Source organism: Carcharhinus amblyrhynchos, chromosome 5 (assembly GCF_965287045.1).
Source record: "Carcharhinus amblyrhynchos chromosome 5, sCarAmb.v2.hapA, whole genome shotgun sequence".
Classification (NCBI taxonomy): Eukaryota; Metazoa; Chordata; class Chondrichthyes; order Carcharhiniformes; family Carcharhinidae; genus Carcharhinus; species Carcharhinus amblyrhynchos.
The window spans coordinates 99,897,718-99,912,060 of record NC_137328.1 but is presented as its reverse complement, the minus strand read 5'-3'; positions in this window follow the sequence as shown (position 1 = coordinate 99,912,060).

Below are 14,343 nucleotides of genomic sequence, written 5' to 3'. Positions count from 1 at the left end.
CTGTCTCAAGAGAACCAACACCATCATAGTTAATGTTGGCTCTCATTCACAGAGACAGCAATGTGTTTTATTTATTTATCCTTAGTTGATTCCCCTACGTACTGCTCCAAAAAACTATCATGAAAACATTCTACAAAATCATCTCCTACACTTGCCAATTTGGTTGTCACAGTCAATATGAAGATTAAACTCCTCCATAATTATTACATTATACTTGTTACAACCACCAATAATTTACTATTTAATGCACTGCCCAATGGTCTAACTACTGTTATGGGGGGAGTCTATAAATTATCCCCATTGATAATGGCACAGTAGCACAGTGGTTAACACTGCTGCTTCACAGCTCCAGGGACCTTGGTACGATTCCCGGCTCGGGTCACTGTCTGTTTGCACATTCTCGTCGTGTCTACGTGGGTTTCCTCCGGGTGCTCCGGTTTCCTCCCACAGTCCAAAGATGTGCGGTTTAGGTTGATTGGCCATGCTAAAATTGCCCCTTAGTATCCTGGGGTGCTTAAGTTAGAGGAATTAGTGGGTAAAATATGTAGGGATATGGGGGTAACCTTGGTGGGATTGTGGTGGGTGTAGACTCAATGGGCCAAAGGGCCTCCTTCTGCACTGTAGGGTTCTATGATCTATGATCTATGATGTCTTCTAACTCCTGCTATTCCTGATTTCCATCCACACTGATTCTACTTCAAGATCTTCAGAACCAAGTCCTTTCTCACTAATGTTCCAATGATATCCCTTAATGTGTGGGCCATCTCTCCTCCTGTGCCATTCTGTCTATCTTTCTGAAATATAGCAGGCGATTCTCCCCGAAAAATTCTAAATGTCATATTTGCATAAAAACTGGAGTAAATTACACTGTATTTTTCAGTGGGACTTATGCTGGAATTCAGTGGGAAGGGCCGATTCCCAGTGGAAAGGCTGGCAGCAGAGCGTTGAGCGAGCCCCTGCATATGCACCATCTGTCAGCGCCAGGATAGGCATATGTGCAGTGGCTCTGCACTGCCAGCCTCCCAGTCGCTGGCTGCCCCTCCAATACCGCCATGGCCAGACTGCTGGCCCCTCAAACATGTCTGGGTTATCCCTGACTGCCCCCGGCCCGCCTCGATCTGCCCCCTTCCCCTGCCAAGCAGCTCTGATATCCTGACACTCCCGCCACAGTCCCCAACCCTGCATCGCCAAACCCCACAGTAGGCTAAACCCCCAGCTCTACCCCCACCCCAACGCTCAACCCCGATTGCCAGCCTCCCTCTCTCTGTCACTCAGCCCAAATGCAGAATGGCAGCAGGACCCCCCACCCCCACCGATCTCATCCCCAGAGCCCCCATCCCCATCAGGCCCCGCAATTAGGCCCCACTCCCTTGGCACTGCCCAATGCCTGGTGGGCAATGCCAAGATACCTACCCCCTTGGGAATTAGTACTTTGCCCCTTTGGGGGTTTAACCTTCATATTGACTGGAACAACCAAATTGGTAAGTGTGATCTAGGAGATGATTTTGTATAATGTTTTCATGATAGTTTTTTTGGAGCAGGGGAATCAACTAAAGGTAAATAAATAAAACACATTGCTGTCTCTGTGAAAGAGAGCCAACATTAACTATGATGGTGTTGGTTCTCTTGAGACAGGCCAGTGTATTTCTGGAATATCAATCAGGTGAATGACCTCCACCTCTTTCTCCGATTTAAGATGCTCCTTTAACCTTATCTATTTGACAAACCTTTTGTTCACCCCTCCTAATATCTCACATGGTTCCATGCCAGATTTTCATAGAATCCCTATAGTACAGAAGGAGGCCGTTCGGCCCATCGAGTCTGCTCTGTCCATTATTCCACCCAGGCTCTATTCCCATAACCCAACATATTTACCTTGAAACTAGGATCAGTTTAGCATGGGCAGTCAACCTAACCCACACATCTTTAGACTGTGGGAGGAAATTGGAGCACCTGGAGGAAGCCCACGCAGGCACAGGGAGAATGTGCAAACTCCACATTTGAACCCAGGTCCCTGGCGCTGTGAGGTAGCAGTGCTAACCACTGTGCCATTTTGTTTAATAATACTCATTTGATGTGCTTTGAAGTATTTTACTAAACTAAAGGTGCAAATTGATATGCAAGTTCCTCATAGCACAGATAAATCCCAACCAATGGCTATGCTTCAAAGCCTCGTGGAGTTCAGATGTCGTATTACTGGCAGGAACCACTATTTTGAAGTCTTCATTTATATACAGCACCATGTCACCTCTCACAAGTGGCTTACAGAGCTTCCAGCATAATCAAGCCTCTATATAAATACAATCATTTATTCTTGACATGGGTTGAGGGAGGAATGCTATGAGAAAGCAAATCACCTTTGTTCGAGGCAAGATCTAGCAGTACATCTGGGGGCGTGTGGCCTCCGTAACAAGAGTGAGTGCACATTTGAAACAGCCCATTGGTGATGAATTTCTTGTGCACATGAAGTGTCAAATTAAATTAGGCATATGCCATCTGTCAAGATGGCATATGGGATACACCTATTGGCTAAAGTATAGAATATAAAAGCAGGGAGGTTGTGTTGAAACTGTGTAAAACACTAGTTAGGCCACAGCTACTGTACTGTGTGTACTGGTCACCACACATTCAGAAAGCTGTGGTTTCATTAGAGGGCTTCGGAAGACATCTACAAGGATGTTGACTGGATTGGAAAATTTCAGTTATGAAGGGAGGTTTGATAGGCTTGCAGCAGGCGGGCTGAGGGGAGGCTACATTGGTGTGTAAAATTATAAGGGGTCTAGAAAGTGGAATAGGGAGGCCCTTTTCTTCTTTGTTGAGGAGTTAATAATAAGGGGACATAGATTTAGGTAGGAAGTAGGAGGTCTAGAGTGGATTTGAGAGGATTTTGTTTTAACTCAGAGGGTGGTGCGGATCTGGAACTTACTACCCAAAAGAGCAGATAAGGTGGAAATAAAAATGCTTGGATGTGCACTTGTAGTGCCATAATAAGAACATAAGAAATAGGGGCAGGAGTAGGCCATCTAGCCCTTCGAGCCTGCCCCGCCATTCAATAAGATCATGGCTGATCTGTCGCTGCTCAGTTCCACATTCCCGCCCTCTCCCCAGAATCTACCAGAAAAAAACTTCACACAGTGAGTGGTTAGCACGCATAACCCATGGCCTGAGAGTGGGGTGGAGACAGATTCAATCGTAGTTTTCAAAAGAGAATTGAGTCATTATCTGAAGAGGAAAATTTGCAAAAGGACAAGGAAGGCAGTGCATTGGGCTTGCAGTGAGCAGGCACTGATGATGGGCTGAATGGCCTCATTCTGTCTTATAATCATTTTCAATTCTCTGATTCTATACGGCTATGGACCATGAGTTGGAAAGGGGGATTTGAATGAATGACTACTGGTCAGCTAGCACAGACACAATGGGATGAATGACCCCCTTCCACACTATGATTCTCTGGGGGACTGGTTGGGGAATCGTTCCTACCTGCAGCATCCTCTTTGCACATTGACCCTCCAGCTCCATTGATCTTGCCATTGATAAAACGTCAGCAGCACCACTTTCTGAACCATAATAGGTTTCTTAAATGGCTGCTCACCATTGTGGACCAGGCAATTGACCCACACCCAAGAACCCAAGGGCTGGTAAAGTTCATGCCCTGGCATCCAGTCCTGTCCTCTTTTGTGCCAGGTCTCTGTTGTCACCATATTTCAAACTGACAGCCTGAACACTGGTGGGTCATTGCTCCTTATTTCCAATCTGAAGTCATCCTGAGCCCGTAACCTTCACATTAGAGGCGGGCAGAAGGGTGAAGTCAGCCTGCCATTTCCCCCTCCACACATTGGGGGTGGAAATCAGCAATTGTTTCCTCCAACAGGCTGGGGTTGCTGCAATGGGAAGGCCATTTGGTCAATTACGATTTTCAGAACTGAGGACGAAAGACATTTTGTCGGGCAAGGCTTCTGGAATGGAACACCTATGTGTCAATGAAATACAAACAGGGGACACTCAGCAGGTCACACAGCGTTTGTGAAGACAGGAAAAGAGTTCATACTTCAGTATGTTTCAGTAGATTTCCAGTTCACCTTTCAGAAGAACTGGAAGAAATGAGAGGTGTAACAAATTTTATGAAGTACCGAAAGAGGGAAAGAGAGAGTGGCACAACGAACAACAGGGTATATCTGTGATAGGGTGGAAGGCAGGGTAGATCTGTGATAGGGAGAAAGGGAGGGTAGATCTGTGATCAGGAGGAAGACAGGGTAGATCTGTGATAGGGAGGAAGACAGGGTAGATCTGTGATAGGGAGGAAGGCAGGGTAGATCTGTGATAGAGTGGAAGGCAGGGTAGATCTGTGATAGGGAGGAAGGCAGGGTAGATCTGTGATAGGGAGGAAGGCAGGGTAGATCTGTGATACAGTGGAAGGCAGGGTAGATCTGTGATAGGGAGGAAGGCAGGGTAGATCTGTGATAGAGTGGAAGGCAGGGTAGATCTGTGATCGCGAGGAAGGCAGGGTAGATCTGTGATAGGGAGGAAGGCAGGGTAGATCTGTGATAGGGAGAAAGGCAGGGTAGATCTGTGATAGGGAGGAAGGCAGGGTAGATCTGTGATAGAGTGGAAGGCAGGGTAGATCTGTGATAGAGTGGAAGGCAGGGTAGATCTGTGATAGGGAGGAAGGCAGGGTAGATCTGTGATCGCGAGGAAGGCAGGGTAGATCTGTGATAGGGAGGAAGGCAGGGTAGATCTGTGATTGAGTGGAAGGCAGGGTAGATCTGTGATAGGGAGGAAGACAGGGTAGATCTGTGATAGGGAGGAAGACAGGGTAGATCTGTGATAGGGAGGAAGGCAGGGTAGATCTGTGATAGGGAGAAAGGCGGGGTAGATCTGTGATAGGGTGGAAGGCAGGGTAGATCTGTGATAGAGTGGAAGGCAGGGTAGATCTGTGATAGGGAGGAAGGCAGGATAGATCTGTGATAGGGAGGAAGACAGGGTAGATCTGTGATAGGGAGAAAGGCAGGGTAGATCTGTGATAGAGTGGAAGGTAGGGTAGATCTGTGATAGGGAGGAAGGCAGGGTAGATCTGTGATAGGGAGGAAGGCAGGGTAGATCTGTGATAGAGTGGAAGGTAGGGTAGATCTGTGATAGAGTGGAAGGCAGGGTAGATCTGTGATAGAGTGGAAGGCAGGGTAGATCTGTGATTGGGAGGAAGGCAGGGTAGATCTGTGATAGAGTGGAAGGTAGGGTAGATCTGTGATAGGGAGAAAGGCAGGGTAGATCTGTGATAGGGAGGAAGGCAGGGTAGATCTGTGATAGGGAGGAAGGCAGGGTAGATCTGTGATAGAGTGGAAGGCAGGGTAGATCTGTGATAGAGTGGAAGGCAGGGTAGATCTGTGATAGAGTGGAAGGCTGGGTAGATCTGTGATAGGGAGGAAGACAGGGTAGATCTGTGATAGGGAGGAAGGCAGGGTAGATCTGTGATAGAGTGGAAGGCAGGGTAGATCTGTGATAGAGTGGAAGGCAGGGTAGATCTGTTATAGAGTGGAAGGCAGGTTAGATCTGTGATCGCGAGGAAGGCAGGGTAGATCTGTGATAGGGAGGAAGGCAGGGTAGATCTGTGATAGGGAGGAAGGCAGGGTAGATCTGTGATAGAGTGGAAGGCAGGGTAGATCTGTGATAGGGAGGAAGGCAGGGTAGATCTGTGATAGAGTGGAAGGCAGGGTAGATCTGTGATAGGGAGGAAGACAGGGTAGATCTGTGATAGGGAGGAAGGCAGGGTAGATCTGTGATAGAGTGGAAGGCAGGGTAGATCTGTGATAGAGTGGAAGGCAGGGTAGATCTGTGATAGAGTGGAAGGCAGGGTAGATCTGTGATAGAGTGGAAGGCAGGGTAAATCTGTGATAGGGAGGAAGACAGGGTAGATCTGTGATAGCGTGGAAGGCAGGGTAGATCTGTGATAGAGTGGAAGGCAGGGTAGATCTGTGATAGAGTGGAAGGTAGGGTAGATCTGTGATAGGGAGGAAGGCAGGGTAGATCTGTGATAGAATGGAAGGCAGGGTAGATCTGTGATAGAGTGGAAGGCAGGGTAGATCTGTGATAGAGTGGAAGGCAGGATAGATCTGTGATAGAGTGGCAGGCAGGGTAGGTCTGTGATAAGGAGGAAGGCAGGGTAGATGTGTGATAGAGTGGAAGGCAGGGTAGATCTGTGATAGGGAGGAAGGCAGGGTAGATCTGTGATAGGGAGGAAGACAGGGTAGATCTGTGATAGGGAGGAAGGCAGGGTAGATCTGTGATAGAGTGGAAGGCAGGGTAGATCTGTGATAGGGAGGAAGGCACGGTAGATCTGTGATAGGGAGGAAGGCAGGGTAGATCTGTGATAGAGTGGAAGGCAGGGTAGATCTGTGATAGGGAGGAAGGCAGGGTAGATCTGTGATAGGGAGGAAGGCAGGGTAGATCTGTGATAGAGTGGAAGGCAGGGTAGATCTGTGATAGAGTGGAAGGCAGGGTAGATCTGTGATAGAGTGGAAGGCAGGGTAGATCTGTGATAGGGAGGAAGGCAGGGTAGATCTGTGATCGGGAGGAAGGCAGGGTAGATCTGTGATAGGGAGGAAGGCAGGGTAGATCTGTGATCGGGAGGAAGGCAGGGTAGATCTGTGATAGAGTGGAAGGCAGGGTAGATCTGTGATAGGGAGGAAGACAGGGTAGATCTGTGATAGGGAGGAAGGCAGGGTAGATCTGTGATCGGGAGGAAGGCAGGGTAGATCTGTGATAGAGTGGAAGGCAGGGTAGATCTGTGATAGGGAGGAAGACAGGGTAGATCTGTGATAGGGAGGAAGGCAGGGTAGATCTGTGATAGAGTGGAAGGCAGGGTAGATCTGTGATAGAGTGGAAGGCAGGGTAGATCTGTGATAGAGTGGAAGGCAGGGTAGATCTGTGATAGGGAGGAAGGCAGGGTAGATCTGTGATAGGGAGGAAGGCAGGGTAGATCTGTGATAGAGTGGAAGGCAGGGTAGATCTGTGATAGGGAGGAAGGCAGGGTAGATGTATGATAAGGAGGAAGGCAGGGTAGATCTGTGATAGAGTGGAAGGCAGGGTAGATCTGTGATGGGGAGGAAGGCAGGGTAGATCTGTGATAGGGAGGAAGGCAGGGTAGATCTGTGATAGAGTGGAAGGCAGGGTTGATCTGTGATAGGGAGGAAGGCAGTGTAGATCTGTGATAGGGAGGATGGCAGGGTAGATCTGTGATAGAGTGGAAGGCAGGGTAGATCTGTGATAGGGAGGAAGGCAGGGTGGATCTGTGATAGAGTGGAAGGCAGGGTAGATCTGTGATAGGGAGGAAGGCAGGCTAGATCTGTGATAGGGAGGAAGGCAGGGTAGATCTGTGATAGGGAGGAAGGCAGGGTAGATCTGTGATCGGGAGGAAGGCAGGGTAGATCTGTGATAGAGTGGAAGGCAGGGTAGATCTGTGATAGGGAGGAAGGCAGGGTAGATCTGTGATAGGGAGGAAGGCAGGGTAGATCTGTGATAGAGTGGAAGGCAGGGTAGATCTGTGATAGAGTGGAAGGCAGGGTAGATCTGTGATAGAGTGGAAGGCAGGGTAGATCTGTGATAGGGAGGAAGGCAGGGTAGATCTGTGATAGAGTGGAAGGCAGGGTAGATCTGTGATAGGGAGGAAGGCAGGGTAGATCTGTGATCGGGAGGAAGGCAGGGTAGATCTGTGATAGAGTGGAAGGCAGGGTAGATCTGTGATAGGGAGGAAGACAGGGTAGATCTGTGATAGGGAGGAAGGCAGGGTAGATCTGTGATCGGGAGGAAGGCAGGGTAGATCTGTGATAGAGTGGAAGGCAGGGTAGATCTGTGATAGGGAGGAAGACAGGGTAGATCTGTGATAGGGAGGAAGGCAGGGTAGATCTGTGATAGAGTGGAAGGCAGGGTAGATCTGTGATAGAGTGGAAGGCAGGGTAGATCTGTGATAGAGTGGAAGGCAGGGTAGATCTGTGATAGGGAGGAAGGCAGGGTAGATCTGTGATAGGGAGGAAGGCAGGGTAGATCTGTGATAGGGAGGAAGGCAGGGTAGATGTGTGATAGGGAGGAAGGCAGGGTAGATCTGTGATAGAGTGGAAGGCAGGGTAGATCTGTGATGGGGAGGAAGGCAGGGTAGATCTGTGATAGGGAGGAAGGCAGGGTAGATCTGTGATAGAGTGGAAGGCAGGGTTGATCTGTGATAGGGAGGAAGGCAGTGTAGATCTGTGATAGGGAGGATGGCAGGGTAGATCTGTGATAGAGTGGAAGGCAGGGTAGATCTGTGATAGGGAGGAAGGCAGGGTGGATCTGTGATAGGGAGGAAGGCAGTGTAGATCTGTGATAGGGAGGATGGCAGGGTAGATCTGTGATAGAGTGGAAGGCAGGGTAAATCTGTGATAGGGAGGAAGATAGGGTAGATGTGTGATAGGGAGGAAGGCAGGGTAGATCTGTGATAGCGTGGAAGGCAGGGTAGATCTGTGATAGAGTGGAAGGCAGGGTAGATCTGTGATAGAGTGGAAGGTAGGGTAGATCTGTGATAGGGAGGAAGGCAGGGTAGATCTGTGATAGAGTGGAAGGCAGGGTAGATCTGTGATAGAGTGGAAGGCAGGGTAGATCTGTGATAGAGTGGAAGGCAGGGTAGATCTGTGATAAGGAGGAAGGCAGGGTAGATCTGTGATAGAGTGGAAGGCAGGGTAGATCTGTGATAGGGAGGAAGGCAGGCTAGATCTGTGATAGGGAGGAAGGCAGGGTAGATCTGTGATAGAGTGGAAGGCAGGGTAGATCTGTGATAGGGAGGAAGACAGGGTAGATCTGTGATAGGGAGGAAGACAGGGTAGATCTGTGATAGGGAGGAAGACAGGGTAGATCTGTGATAGGGAGGAAGGCAGGGTAGATCTGTGATAGGGAGGAAGGCAGGGTAGATCTGTGATAGGGAGGAAGGCAGGGTAGATCTGTGATAGGGAGAAAGGCAGGGTATATCTGTGATAGGGAGGAAGGCAGGGTAGATCTGTGATAGAGTGGAAGGCAGGGTAGATCTGTGATAGGGAGGAAGGCAGGGTTGATCTGTGATAGGGAGGAAGACAGGGTAGATCTGTGATAGGGAGAAAGGCAGGGTAGATCTGTGATAGTGTGGAAGGCAGGCTAGATCTGTTATAGGGAGGAAGGCAGGGTAGATCTGTGATAGGGAGGAAGGCAGGGTAGATCTGTGATAGGGAGAAAGGCAGGGTAGATCTGTGATAGGGAGGAGGGCAGGGTAGATCTGTGATAGGGAGGAAGGCAGGGTAGATCTGTGATAGAGTGGAAGGCAGCGTAGATCTGTGATAGAGTGGAAGGCAGGGTAGATCTGTGATAGAGTGGAAGGCAGGGTAGATCTGTGATAGAGTGGAAGGCAGGGTAGATCTGTTATAGGGAGGAAGGCAGGGTAGATCTGTGATAGGGAGGAAGGCAGGGTAGATCTGTGATAGAGTGGAAGGCAGGGTAGATCTGTGATAGGGAGGAAGGCAGGGTAGATCTGTGATAGACTGGAAGGCAGGGTAGATCTGTGATAGAGTGGAAGGCAGGGTAGATCTGTGATAGAGTGGAAGGCAGGGTAGATCTGTGATAGAGTGGAAGGCAGGGTAGATCTGTGATAGGGAGGAAGACAGGTTAGATCTGTGATAGGGAGGAAGGCAGGGTAGATCTGTGATAGAGTGGAAGGCAGGGTAGATCTGTGATAGGGAGGAAGGCAGGGTAGATCTGTGATAGAGTGGAAGGCAGGGTAGATCTGTGATAGGGAGGAAGGCAGGGTAGATCTGTGATAGAGTGGAAGGCTGGGCAGATCTGTGATAGGGAGGAAGGCAGGGTAGATCTGTGATAGGGAGGAAGGCAGGGCAGATCTGTGATAGGGAGGAAGGCAGGGTAGATCTGTGATAGGGAGGAAGGCAGGGTAGATCTGTGATAGGGAGGAAGGCAGGGTAGATCTGTGATAGAGTGGAAGGCAGGGTAGATCTGTGATAGAGTGGAAGGCTGGGCAGATCTGTGATAGGGAGGAAGGCAGGGTAGATCTGTGATAGAGTGGAAGGCTGGGCAGATCTGTGATAGGGAGGAAGGCAGGGTAGATCTGTGATAGGGAGGAAGGCAGGGTAGATCTGTGATAGAGTGGAAGGCAGGGTAGATCTGTGATAGGGTGGAAGGCAGGGTAGATCTGTGATAGGGAGGAAGACAGGGTAGATCTGTGATAGGGAGGAAGACAGGGTAGATCTGTGATAGGGAGGAAGGCAGGGTAGATCTGTGATAGAGTGGAAGGCAGGGTAGATCTGCGATAGAGTGGAAGGCAGGGTAGATCTGTGAAAAGGCCAGTGGGATTAGCAGAAATATTAACAAAATTGAATTGATCACATGGAGATGAAAGATGGACCAGGTTCATGGAAACAACACTTTAACACCTGTGAATTTGGGAAAGAGCATTTTTGAGGTGGAAAATGAACAAAAGCAGCCTTTATCTTGTTTAGTTGTCAGATAATACTTATCTTGAATGTATGCTGAGAGCAGGGAATTTTGGGGCAGCTTTTTGCTGCCTGTGATGTTGTTAATTTTAGCTGTAATGTGATCAGCTGATGCAACTCACTTCTCTTGTAAGAGGAATGAACATTGTTGATAATTGCTTCATGTTAATTAGACCTCTCTGTTGATGATCAATGAGAAGTCTCAAATACCTTCATTCCTGAAATCTTCAATGGTATAGTCACACATTCCAGCAGTCAGCTTGTCGGGCGGACAGCAGCATACCAACTTGTCACGTTTCATAAGACGCAACCTGTTTTAACTGGGATTAAAGCGGTTAGCATGTAGCAACAACTTATATTCATATAACACCTTCAAGATTATTGAAATCCCAAGAAGCTCAATCAGGCAGGATTCAATATTGTCAAAAGTAGTAAATTAACTTGAACTTGCCTGGATGGGATTGGATTAGCCGAGCAATCTGAATAGTTGAGTTGAATGTGCTTGATGTATTACATTCCCCTTAGGATTGTCAACTCTCTGTTCTGATATTCCTAATGTCCAGCACAGAATCCGACAGTGCAGAAGGAGGTCATTCGACCCATTGAGTCTGCACTGACCACAATCCCACCCAGGCCCTAACCCCATGCATTTACCCGAGCTACTCCCCCTGATACTAAGGGACAATGCAGCATGGCTAATCCACCTAAACTGCACATCTTTAGACTTTGAAAGAAAACTGGAGCATCTGATGGAAACCCATGCAGAAATGAGGAGAATGTGCAAACTCCACGGACAGAGTGACCCAAGCCAGGAATCGAACCCAGGTCTCTGGTGCTGTGAGGCAGCAGTGCTAACCAATGTGCCACTAAGGCTACATCGACAGAAAATGTCATGAACTGCACCACTGTCATTATTGCCTCAAAATCATCCAGTGAAGGAATAAGAGGAAAATTGAACTACCATAAAAATGGTGAGGATCTGGTATAAAGGCACCTCACTCAATGTTCTATCTTTCCTACCCCAGCACTGGCCTTAAATAGGTGGATAGGCAGAGAATAATCTGACTGACTATGGCCTCACTGATGAAGCTTCCAAGGATAACTCAGTTTGATTTAGAATTAAATGCCCTCATGAGTAGGGTTAGCCTTTATTTAGTTTTCCCTTGGAATTCAGCAATCATTGATATGATTGCATTTATTGACTAATTCTGGTTGCCCTGGCAGCTGTCTCAGCTACAGTGGAACTGAAGTCATGTGCTGGACACAGCAGATAAGGGGTCCTCTTCACTGAAGAAATGAGTGAACTGATTGTGTTATTCTGATAATTAAGCAGTTTTTATGATGAGGGTGAGTGTCCAATCATAGATAGAGTCATAGAGGTTTACAGCATGGAAACAGGCCCTTTGACCCAACTTGCCTATGCCACCCTTTCTTTAACAGCTAAGCTAGTCTCAATTGCCTATATTTGGCCCATATCCCTCCCTACCAGTCTTACTCATATAATTGTCTAAGCGCCTTTTAAAAGACAAAATTGTACCTGCCTTTACTACTACATCTGGCAGCTTGTTCCAGACACTCATCACCCTCTGTGTGAAAATATTGTCCCTCTGGATCCTTTTGTATCTCTCTCCTCTCACCTTAAACCTATGCCCTCTAGTTTTAGACTCCTGTACTCTGGGAAAAGATATCTAGCTGATCTATGCCCCTCATTATTTTATAGATCTCTATAAGATCACCCCTCAGCCTTCTGCGCTCCAGAGAAAAAAAGTCCCAGTCTATCCAGCCTCTTCTTATAAGTCCCTAGTATCCTAGTAAATCTTTTCTGCACTCTTTCTAGTTTAATAATATCCTTTCTATAATAGGGTGACTAGAACTGTATACAGTATTCCAAGTGTGACCTTACCAATGTCTTGTACAACTTCAACAAGACATCCTAACTTCTGTATTCAATGTTCTGACCAATGAAACCAAGCATGCCGAATGCCTTTTCATCACTCTGTCCACCTGTGACTCCACTTTCAAAGAGCCATGAACATGTAACCCTAGATCTCTTTGTTCTATAACTCCTCCCAAAGCCTACCATTAATCTTGGTGTCATCTGCAAACTTACTAACCATGCCTCCTAAATTCTCATCCAAATCATTAATATAAATAGCAAATAACAGAGGACCCGACATCGATCCCTGAGGTACACCGCTGGTCACAGCCCTCCAATTTGAAAAACAGCCCTCTACAATCACCCTCTGGCTTCTGTCAAGAAACCAATTTTGTATCCATTTAGCTACTCACCCTGGATCCCCTGAATTTAATTTTATGGCCAGGATAGATAAATTTTTGAACAGTAAAGGAATTAAGGGTTATGGTGAGCAGGCGGATAAGTGGAGTTGAGTCCATGAAAATATCAACCATGATCTTATTGAATGGTGGAACAGATGGCCTACTCCTGCTCCTAGTTCTTACATTCTTATGCAACAACCTACCATGTGGTATCTTGTCAAAGGCCTTGTTAAAGTCCAGGTGGGCAACATCAACTGCACTGCCCTTATTGATCTTCTTGGTTATCCCTTCAAAAAGCTTAATCAAATTTGTGAGACATGATTTTCCATGCTGACTGTCCCTAGTTAGTCCTTGCTTCTCTAAATACCTGTGGATCCTGTCTCTCAAAATAGAGATTCAGTTCGTGAACATTCTGCCACAACTCTGCTGAAGCAGTGAAACCTCCATTTTCAACGTTGATTGAGATTTTGAGAACTTAGGTGGTTGATATTTTGGGGCAAGGATTTGCAGTGAGCTGTGAGACCCCGATGCAGGAACAAATAGTGGTCCCAAGCCTACACTTGCCATGACTGAGTGAGAATGGCTCAGCCAGCTTCCCAATGTCAGCCTCCTCAGGTCACTGGCTCGGCCAGCCTTTATTGCTCATCCTTGGGTTTGAGAAGATGGTGGTGAGCTGCCTTCTTGAACTGCAGCAGTCCCCAGGAGGAACGTTAAATACATCCACACTGTTGTTAGGGAGGGAGTTCCAGGATTTCTACCCCATGACAGCAAAGGAACAGCGATACATTTCCAAGTCAAGGTGGTGAATGTTACGGATGTTATAAACTGGACAGGAAGATCCCAGAATGGAACCCTGACTCCAAAGACTGTAACTCTTACTCTTCAGGTAAGCGATCTCCCTACATTGCTGCTCCGGCCAGAGGATGGAAGCTCTGAATCCTCGGCAGCCCCACCGGGAGAAGTAGATCCTGCTAAAGTAGGCTGGGAACCAAACATGGAGGCGTCCTCACGGGCCTGCACAGTTGTCTGCAAATATACAGGACCTAGAGCAGTCGATCTGTAGACATGGAAGGGAAGTCCTCTTCTACGTTGACCTCAACGCTGATTTCAGACTTCAGTGAATATAGCCCTCACCTTGTGGCATGGAGCTTTGAACCCCAGTGATATCCTCAGGCTGACACAATGAGACAGTTGGAAGACAGGGTGGAGAGCAAGGTTTCAGGCATGGAAAACTAACAATAAGAATATAAAGTAACAAAAATGGATAAGATGAAAAGAATTAATGAATTTTAATTAATTAATCGCCTGATGAAGGAGCAGAGCTCCAAAAGCTCATGATTCCAAATAAACCTGTTGGGCTTTAATCTGGTGCTCTGAGACTTCTTACTTAAAGTAAATGGAAATGGGATGAAAGTGGAAGGGAGGTTACATGCTCTGAAGTTGTTGAACTCAATGTCCAGTCTGGGAGGCTGTAAAGTGCCCAATCAAAAGATGAGATGCCCATCCTCCAGTTTGCATCGTGGTTCATGAGAATATTGCAAAAGGCCCAAGATGGACGTGTGGACAGGAG